Raw genomic sequence first — 9,179 nt, 5'->3', positions numbered from 1 at the left:
ACTGTAAAGTGAATGTAAATTAAGTGCACATGAAGTACACAAGGAAATTAAGTGCACAATAACAGACACTGCAGAGCGTGTTCAAAGTGTACAGTGTAACTGAATAACTGCTGAATTACAGTAAGTGCACAATGTATGCAGACTGAGTGCAGATTCACTGCTGACTAATACTGAGTCAATGCAGATTATGAGTACACACTGCATGCAAAATAAATGCAGACTTAGTGTTTACAGAGTCAGTACAGAAGAAGTGCAGGGGCACAGTGAGTGCAATTGCAAAATTACTAAGTATCAACAGTCAAAAGAGTAATAACAGTTAAAATGATTTTTTTTTCTTTTTCTGTAGGAACAAGATACAAAACCTGTTATTATTAAAGGAAAAGAAACTTTACTAAAGTCAATAACATTGAAGGACTTAACAGACAACGTGAAAATTACTTTGTGGAGGGAGGCAACTAATTTCCCAGTACGCAATGGACGATATATAAAAATAACTCATGTTACTGTACATGAGTTTAACAACGAGAAAGTGTTAAACACTACAAGACCCAGCCAATGTGAAGTAAGTAACATTTATTTTACTCATTTAGTAAGTAATTAGAGGCATTAGTAATAGATCGCTGAATATTCAAAAATACAACTCTTAAAAGAGCATACTTTTACAAACTTTCGTATAACTTCATTAAAAGAAGTCTTACTTGTCAATAAAGTACAAAGAACATAAAATAACATTATGAAAATGTTAAACCAATGTTAGTTAGTGCTGGTAATGTTACATGAAGTATTTCATAGTGTCATCAAAAAGCATTCACAAGTACTACATTATGTATCTTGTGTGCAAATTTTCATTATTTCCATTCCATGGAGCATATTTTGGGCATTTTGAAAAGCATCAGTATATTTGCAAAAACACCTTACACATGCCTAACTACAGATGATACATACAACATTGGCAATGCAGTACATTTATTTACAGTATTAATAACTTATTTACTACTTACTTAACAAAAACTATAGATAGGCCAACAACCTTCTGCACTAACTACTTGCTAATTCCTATTTACAGTCCTACACACTTTATTCAAAATATTCTATAGATACTTACTACTTGTCTTTCGCATTTTCTCTCTACAACACAACTTGTACAATTCTCTAATTGTTACTCTATAAAAATGTACAATTGTATACGCACTACCACTCAACTATGTAGTACTCACAAACTACTAATTGTACTATTTTCTCTAATACTTTATAATAGTCTTTCTGGAGTATTACTTTCTATTCAAACTACACTACATTTTAGGACTATCTTTATAATATTCTAACTCGTTATATTAACTTTATAGAATTCTATAGTACTAACTCTCTAACTGTGTACAAATTCCAAAACTCTGTTTCTCACTCTTTATTCTATCCACTTACTCGTTACTTACTATAACTTAATTTTGCTACTACTCTTTAGTATTCTTTTCAATCTTCAACTATTTCTAACACATACTTTATACTATTTTCCATGTACTATTACCTTTCTATTTCTAACTTTACTAGTCATTTACAAATAATAATTGTATTAATCAGTTCCTATTTCTCACTTCCTATCAATTACTACAAGTACTCACTTTCTAAAACTTGGAACTTCCTCTCTAATACTAACTATGAAGACATTTCAAATACTCCTACTTAGAACACAGATATCATGCTTTCTTTCCTTGCACTTTGTATCTAAGGTACGTGGAGCAAGATTTAAACACATTTATAGTACACACTGTACAAATTATGCTACGTATTATCACTACTTCCTTTTGAGAAATCACTCATAGAATTGCTATAACATTCCTCCTTACTACTTTGTAACTACCTTTCACTGTCTACCACATACCCACTAACACTCAGTATCTACTATGACCTTTTAACACCCACTCATTAATAGTAAATATTTGCTATTTCCTCATTCATAAAAATAATGTGATAATCACTGCTCACATTTTATAAATAGTTTTGTAAATCTATATGTTCTCCACTACTCACTCTCAAATACTCTATATTGAACTACTTACTTTAGTAACTTGTACACTCGAATACTAGTCGGTCTCAACACTTCCATAAATATTGAATATTGTAAAACTTGCTACTCTTAGGTAACACTCTATAAATATTTTATAGTACTACTATTTTACTTTCTAACTGTTCTTACTGCTATCCACTCTGTAGCTAAAAATTATACGTGTTGCTCCTAAACAATGTACTACTTTTTTAGTACTTTTCTATGCATATCAAGAGCTAAACTAGTGATAATTGCGCACACCTAAAATATTTAGAGGAACTTCACTAAAATGCTGTTTAAAAAGTTTAAATGTTAAAAATGTATATTAATGTATTCCTTTTCTGTTCAAAGGTCACTGAAGCTCCATCTCAATCTATTAACGTGGAAATATTTGGAATTGAGAGTACATCAGAGTAAACGTCTATATTAACGACAAAAGTACTCAGTAGTGACACGTACCAGTCAATGAAAATTGATAATAATATTCTGATGGACTACTTCGGCATTTCTGAATATATTGAAAGTTTATCCGATGAACTTTTGCCATTTTTGCCGCAAACATATAAGATTGTTTTCTGTAATGGCCATATCACAGAAATTAAAGAAAACATTACAACACAATAACATATGTTTGAAGTATTTTATACTTTAAATTTTTCACAATTAGGACATTTCCATTTATGTCTAATTAAAGAATGTTAGCCTATTTTTTCAACAGTGCAATTTAATATTGTGTGGCATTGTCATATAAGTTGCTTATTTAAAAAGTGTGCAATATACCTTTTATAGTGTGTTTAAAGTATGTTAGCATTATTCAGGCGATTTACAATTTGTATGCTATTGACTACATCTTTGCTTTTACAAGCTTTTAAAATGCAGCACGTGGCATTACACTGACTTTTCATTATTACTATAACATATCTTTTACTTTTAACATTTTATGAGACTTTAATATTTGTGCTATTTTACACCAAATGTGTGATCCTTCAATTTTGTTTTATGTATATAGGATATTTTGTTCTTTATTCATGCTAACTACAACTACTGGAGAGGAGAAGTGTGGCTCAGGGGTTAGAGGCGGCAGACCCGGAAGCTGAGATCGGCCCTGGACCAGGGTTCATTTCCCCGCCTCGGCAGGTCTTGGGCTCAAAAATTCCACGGACTCGATAATTCTCGCTCCGGTGCCTTCTCAACTCACGGGTTCACACTCTGCGACTCTGGGCAATAGCTTGCTTAATCTCCACAACGGCCCCTCGCGGCGGGATGCCTGGCTTTCACCTTGTGGATACCCTGCCGGGGTTATCTCACAGGGGAATACCAGGACGGGTTCCCTAAGCAAGCGCCGGGAAACCCTTTGTGGGTAGCTGTGCGCTATATAAGCTCAAATACATTTACATTTACTGCTTGCTTAAAAGAATTTGCAGTATTCGATATACAGTCATTTTTAGTTCATTTGAATACATTTACTAATGTGTGCTCTAATGTACAACTGTGTGTATTAAAACATTGTTTCACTAATCATAAACACGTTTTACTCGCAAAAAGTGTTTCTTTTTCACAGACAGATTAAAGTAAAACACACATACTTTATGTCTAGTGTATGAGTCTTCAGGATAAGCACTATGTGGATATCTATAGACAACATTTTATGAAATCTAAGTGTCAATGGCAATCACTAAATAAGTTTGCCAAGCAATATGAGTATGTACAGTGTACGCAGAGTGATAGGAACATGAGAGCAAAGTAAGTCCAAATAAAGTGCAGAGTAAGAGTCAGTCCACAAAGTACAGACTACAGTGAATGTACAGTGAGTGCAAAGTGAGTGCAGAGTGACAGTGACTGCGACAGTAACAGAGACTGCAGAGTGGGTGTACAGTAACAGTGAGTGCAGAGTGACAGTAAATGCAAAATGAGTGACAGTGAGTGCAGACTGAGTGCAGAATAACAGTGAGTGCAAGTAACAGTGACTGCAAAGTGAGTACAGAGACAGTGAGTGCAGATTGACAATTAGTGAAAATTGAGTACAGACGCAGTAAACGCAGAATGACAGTGAGTGCAGAGTAAGTGCAGAGTGACAGTGAGTGCAGAGTGACAGTAACTGCAAAGTCAGTACAAAGACAGTGAGTGCAGACTGACAGTGAGTGCAAAGTGAGTGCGACAGTGACTGCAAAGTAACTCTAGAGTAACAGTAAGTGCAGAGTGAGTACAAGTAACAGTGAGTGCAGAGTGAGTGGAGAGTGACAGTGAACGAGAGTGACTACAGAGTGACAGTAACTGCAGAGTAAGTGCAGAATGACAGTAAGTGCAAAGTAAATGCACAGTAACTACAGACTGACAGTGACTGCAAAGTAAGTGCATGAGTGACAGTGAGTTCAAAGTAAGTGCACAATCACAGGAAGTGCAAAGTGAGTGCAGAATGACAGTCAGTGCAGAATAACAGTGAGTATACAGTGACAGCAAGTGCAGACTAAGGGCAAGTAACAGTTAGTGCACTGTAAGTGCACAGTGACAGTGAATGCAAACTGAGTGCAGAGTGACAGTGAATGCAGAGTCAGTGCACAATGACAGTGAGTGCAGAGTGAGTGCAGAGTTACAGTAAGTGCAGAGTAAGTGTGTGCAGAGTGACTGTGTACATAGTGAGTGTAAGAGCAACACAGTGCACAGTGAGTACAAAAGTCACAGTGACTTCAAACTGAGTGCACAATGACAGTGAGTTCAAAGTAAGTGCACAATCACAGGAAGTGCAAAGTGAGTGCAGAATGACAGTCAATGCAGAATAACAAAGTGTAGAATGACAGCGAGTGCAGGGTGAGTGCAAGTAACAGTAAGAGCAAAGTGAGTGCAGAGTGACAGTGAATGCAGACTGAGTGACAGAAAGTGCAGAGTGAGTGCAGAATAACATTCAGTACAGAGTAACAGTACCTGCAAAGTGAACACAGAGACAGTGAGTGCATATTGACAGTAAGTGCAACTTGAATACAGACACAACAAGTGCAGAGTAACAGTGAGTGCAGGAGTTACAGTGAGTGCAAAGTGACTGCAAAATGACACTAAGTGCAGAATAACAGTGCCTGCAGAGTGACAGTGAGTGCAGAGTGAGTGCAAATAACAGTGAGTGCAGAGTGACAGTGAATGCAGAATTTGCAGAGTGACAGTGAGTGCAGTGTAAGTACAGAGTGTTAGTGAATGCAGACTGAGTGCAGAGTGACAGTGAGTGCAGAGTGAGTGCAGAGTAACAGTAACTGCAAAGTAAGTACAGAGACAGTGAGTGCAGACTGACAGTCAGTGCACAGTGAGTGCCAGAGTGTGACTGCAGAATGACAGTGAGTGCAGAGTAAGTGCAGTGACAGTGAGTGCAGACTGAGTCCAGACTCACATGATAGACTTACCACCACACATAAAACACACAACACACACAACAAACACTGTCTGCAACTTTCACTAAACACACACCAACAGCTGACAGTGCCCCAGCCACTCTTTCAAATTCCACAATCAACAGATCACAGTCAATAACTGTAGAATTACAGCGAGTGCAGGGCGAGTGCAAGTACAGTGAGAGCAGGGTGACCGTGAATGCAGACTGAGTGACAGTAAGTGCAGAGTGAGTGCCTGCAAAGTGAACACAGAGACAGTGAGTGCATATCGACAGTAAGTGCTACTTGAATACAGACACAATAAGTGCCGACTGACAGTGAGTACAGAGTGAGTGCGAGAGTCAGTCACTGCAAAGTGACTGCAGAATGACACTAAGTGCTAAATAACAGTCACTGTAGAGTGACATTAAGTGCAGAGTGAGTGCAAATAACAGTGAGCACAGACTGAGTGCAGAGTCACAGTGAATGCAGAATAAGTGCAGTGTAAGTGCACAGTGCTAGTGCATGCAGACTAAGCGCAGAGTGACAGTGAGTGCAGAGTGAGTGCAGAGTAACAGTGACTGCAAAGTAAGTACAGAGACAAAGTGCAGACTGACATTGCGCGCACAGTGAGTGCGAGAGTGTGACTGCAGAATGACAGTGAGTGCAGAGTAAGTGCAAAGAGTGCAGAGTAAGTGCAAAGTGACAGTAAGTGCAGACTGAGTGCAGACTCACACCGATACACTTAATAACATACATAAAACAATACACAACACACAGCCACGCACACAACAAACACTGTCAGTGCAACATTCACTAAACACACACACGCACCAACAGCTGACGTACACTCCAAAAAACATGCTTCAAACACATTCCCATTCACAATGCCATTATCTGAAACTTTAACACCCCGAGCCCTAATGCATTCCTAATGCTTGTTTCCTTTTGTCCCATCTTAATCTTTTCTCTTTTTCTCTTCCTCAGCACCTCCAACCATGCCTCCTTTCCCCTCTTGCATCTTGCTTCCTTACACCCTCATTCCATTCTTGCTTGCTTATACCCTCATTACATTCTTGCTCCCTTACACCCTCATTCATTCCCCATACTTACTCCCTGGGTGCATTTAATCATTCTTCCTCCAATCTTTCCTTACTTTGTTTTCATCCTCCTTCCTTCACTCCTGCTTTAATTTCTTCCTTTCTTATCAACCAATCCTTATGCTTATCTTGCTCCTTTCCTTTCTTCTTTCCTTTCATTCATCACACAATTCCTTTCTCCCTCTATTTTTTCATTTCTTCCTTTCACATTCTTTACTTATTTCCTCCTTCTTTCATCCATTGCTCATATATATCCTCACTCCAGTACTCCCCTTCCTGCCTGCATTTGTTGCTGCCTTCTTTAATGTATTCCTTCCTTCACCCTTTCCTTTCTTTTAAACTGCACGGTGCACGCACATTCTCTTTAATTTCCAAAGCTGCCTCAAGTCCTCTAATTACCTATTCTGAAGCTGCATTTTGAGATTTACACACATTCTCCAATTCGAGTTCACTTTTAAGTTTTTGTCATAGGCTTCCCATTATTACATTATGTTAAGTTATATTGATTAGTAGAAATACTAATCAACCGAGAGGGTATCCAGGCACTTGGGCAGGTGTGTAGGTGTGAGGTCCCTGAGGTGCTTATGTGAAGAGCCAGATCTTCAGCTCCTTGCGGAACTCAAGATGTGAGGAGTGACTATGATGTGTTGATGCTTGTAGATGTGGGTGTAACCAATAAAAGAAGTAGGTGGGGCATCTGGCAGAAGTGGGCGGAGCCAGGAAAGTGGGTATGGTCTCCGGGGAAAAATTGGAGCACCTGCACTTAATATTTTACAAATTAAGCGTCTTGTGTCCAATTGTCCTTAGGGGAAAACCCTACTCTAGGTGAACCTGTCCTCCACGTGTGCCAACGCTTCCTGTGTCTTCTGCCACCACTCTCACTTCCTATCAGGGCAGCACCACTACTTGCTGGATGAAATTACATGATTGCGTTGCGGAGCTCGGAAGGCACCAGGATGTGATGTCTCACACCCTCAGTGTTTCCGAGCAAAGAGGAACTCCCGGGGAGGGGAATATTACATGACCCCCAATGTCTGACAGAAGCAGCCTAAGGGAGGCTGTCTGAGGAGCGCTGCTAATACCAATTCAATTTCAAAGCTTTATTCGACAGCATGTCATAAAAGCAATTATTCATCCTAAGACTACACTATATATACTACAAAGTTAAATTCATCATTTTTAAAAACTCATTAAACCATGGTGCTGTCGCTTACAAGGATTAAGAACAATTTATACAAAATGAGTTAAAACAATTCAATTAAACATTGGTTAAAAAATTGATCGTACATTACTCGATGTGATCAAATTCATTGGCTAGCCTCTAGGGACTGCAAGGAGCGGGTGCGTATTGTCCAGGCCCACCCTAGGAATTTTGCAACGGCTATCTCCATGGAGGGTGTGCAATCTGATGCGAGTATTCTTAAAGCCTCTACAAAACTGCGTGTCCCCAGGTTTGTACACACAGGTTTTATCCACTTACGACGGGGGCTTATATAAAGGGGACATACAAACAGCAGGTGGGGTACATTCTCAATCATATGTTTACAATAATGACATTTGTCATTCTGGTTTACCGACCATTTATAAGTAAAAGCTTTTACTGGAAGGGTCCCAATTCTGAATTGAAAATACAATTTTCTTTCATAGGGCCTTTCTATAATGTCCCAGTAAGACTCACACAATGGTAGGGATTTAATATCAAGAAAACGACCAGATAACTCTGTGTTGGATCCAGTACTAAGGGCAGACAACCAAACCATGTTCCAGTACATTTTTTTCAGGGTTATCTTTGACGGGAAACTTGAGGCATTTGGGTCGACCCATAGGTGATCTAGTTCCAACTTTGTTAATAAGGCCCTTATTTCTTTGAGCCATGGGATAGAATGAAATCGATCTGCCCTAGTGATGTCCTTCAGGGCAGTGGCATAGTGAACTAGTTCAGGAGTTGTCATGATCCGTCTCCAATATAATAAGGGACGTAACCGTGCCAAATCCTCTATTTTTTTCCTGCCAAGATCGTATACAAGCGGTACAGTGGGGGTACTTTGGGGGACCCCAACTAGACGACGTAGAAACCTATTCTCTGCTAATTTTAATTGATTCATATTGGAAAATCCCCACAGTTCCGAACCGTACAAAGAGGCACTTATCACCTTCATGTTATATATTTCTAGGGCAGGGGTGATTGGCTTGGTCAGAGAAGCTTTATGTTTAAGGGCTATTACACCCGCCAGCTGGTGAAATTTTAAAACGGCCATATCAATGTGGTTTTTCCAGCTCATGTTACTCTGAAGGGATATTCCTAAATACGTAAAAGCCTCAACCTGTTCCAGTGGAATACCATTCAAATTAATTATGCCTTTGAATGTTTTCCGCTGATTCAGGGACATGAACTTGGTTTTGGAGGTGTTTATCGCAAGTCCACGCATCTGGCAGAACTCTCCAAACGCATTTACTGCCTTCTGAAACCCACTCGGAGTCCGAGAAACTATCAGCGTGTCGTCCGCAAACATGAGAACTGGCACGCGTGCCCCGACCAATACAGGAGCATCGGTGGGGGAGCGGCTTAGATGGTCTACTATGCCGTTGATATATAGGGAAAACAGTGTGGGCGCCAGGACACATCCCTGCCGAACACCACGTTCAACAGGGAATGAGTCGGTCACCTCACCCTGTGCC

This window comes from Lissotriton vulgaris, chromosome 5 (assembly GCF_964263255.1).
Source record: "Lissotriton vulgaris chromosome 5, aLisVul1.2, whole genome shotgun sequence".
Lineage (NCBI taxonomy): Eukaryota > Metazoa > Chordata > Amphibia > Caudata > Salamandridae > Lissotriton > Lissotriton vulgaris.
The sequence above is the reverse complement of the archived record's forward strand: the minus strand, read 5'-3'. Positions refer to the sequence as shown.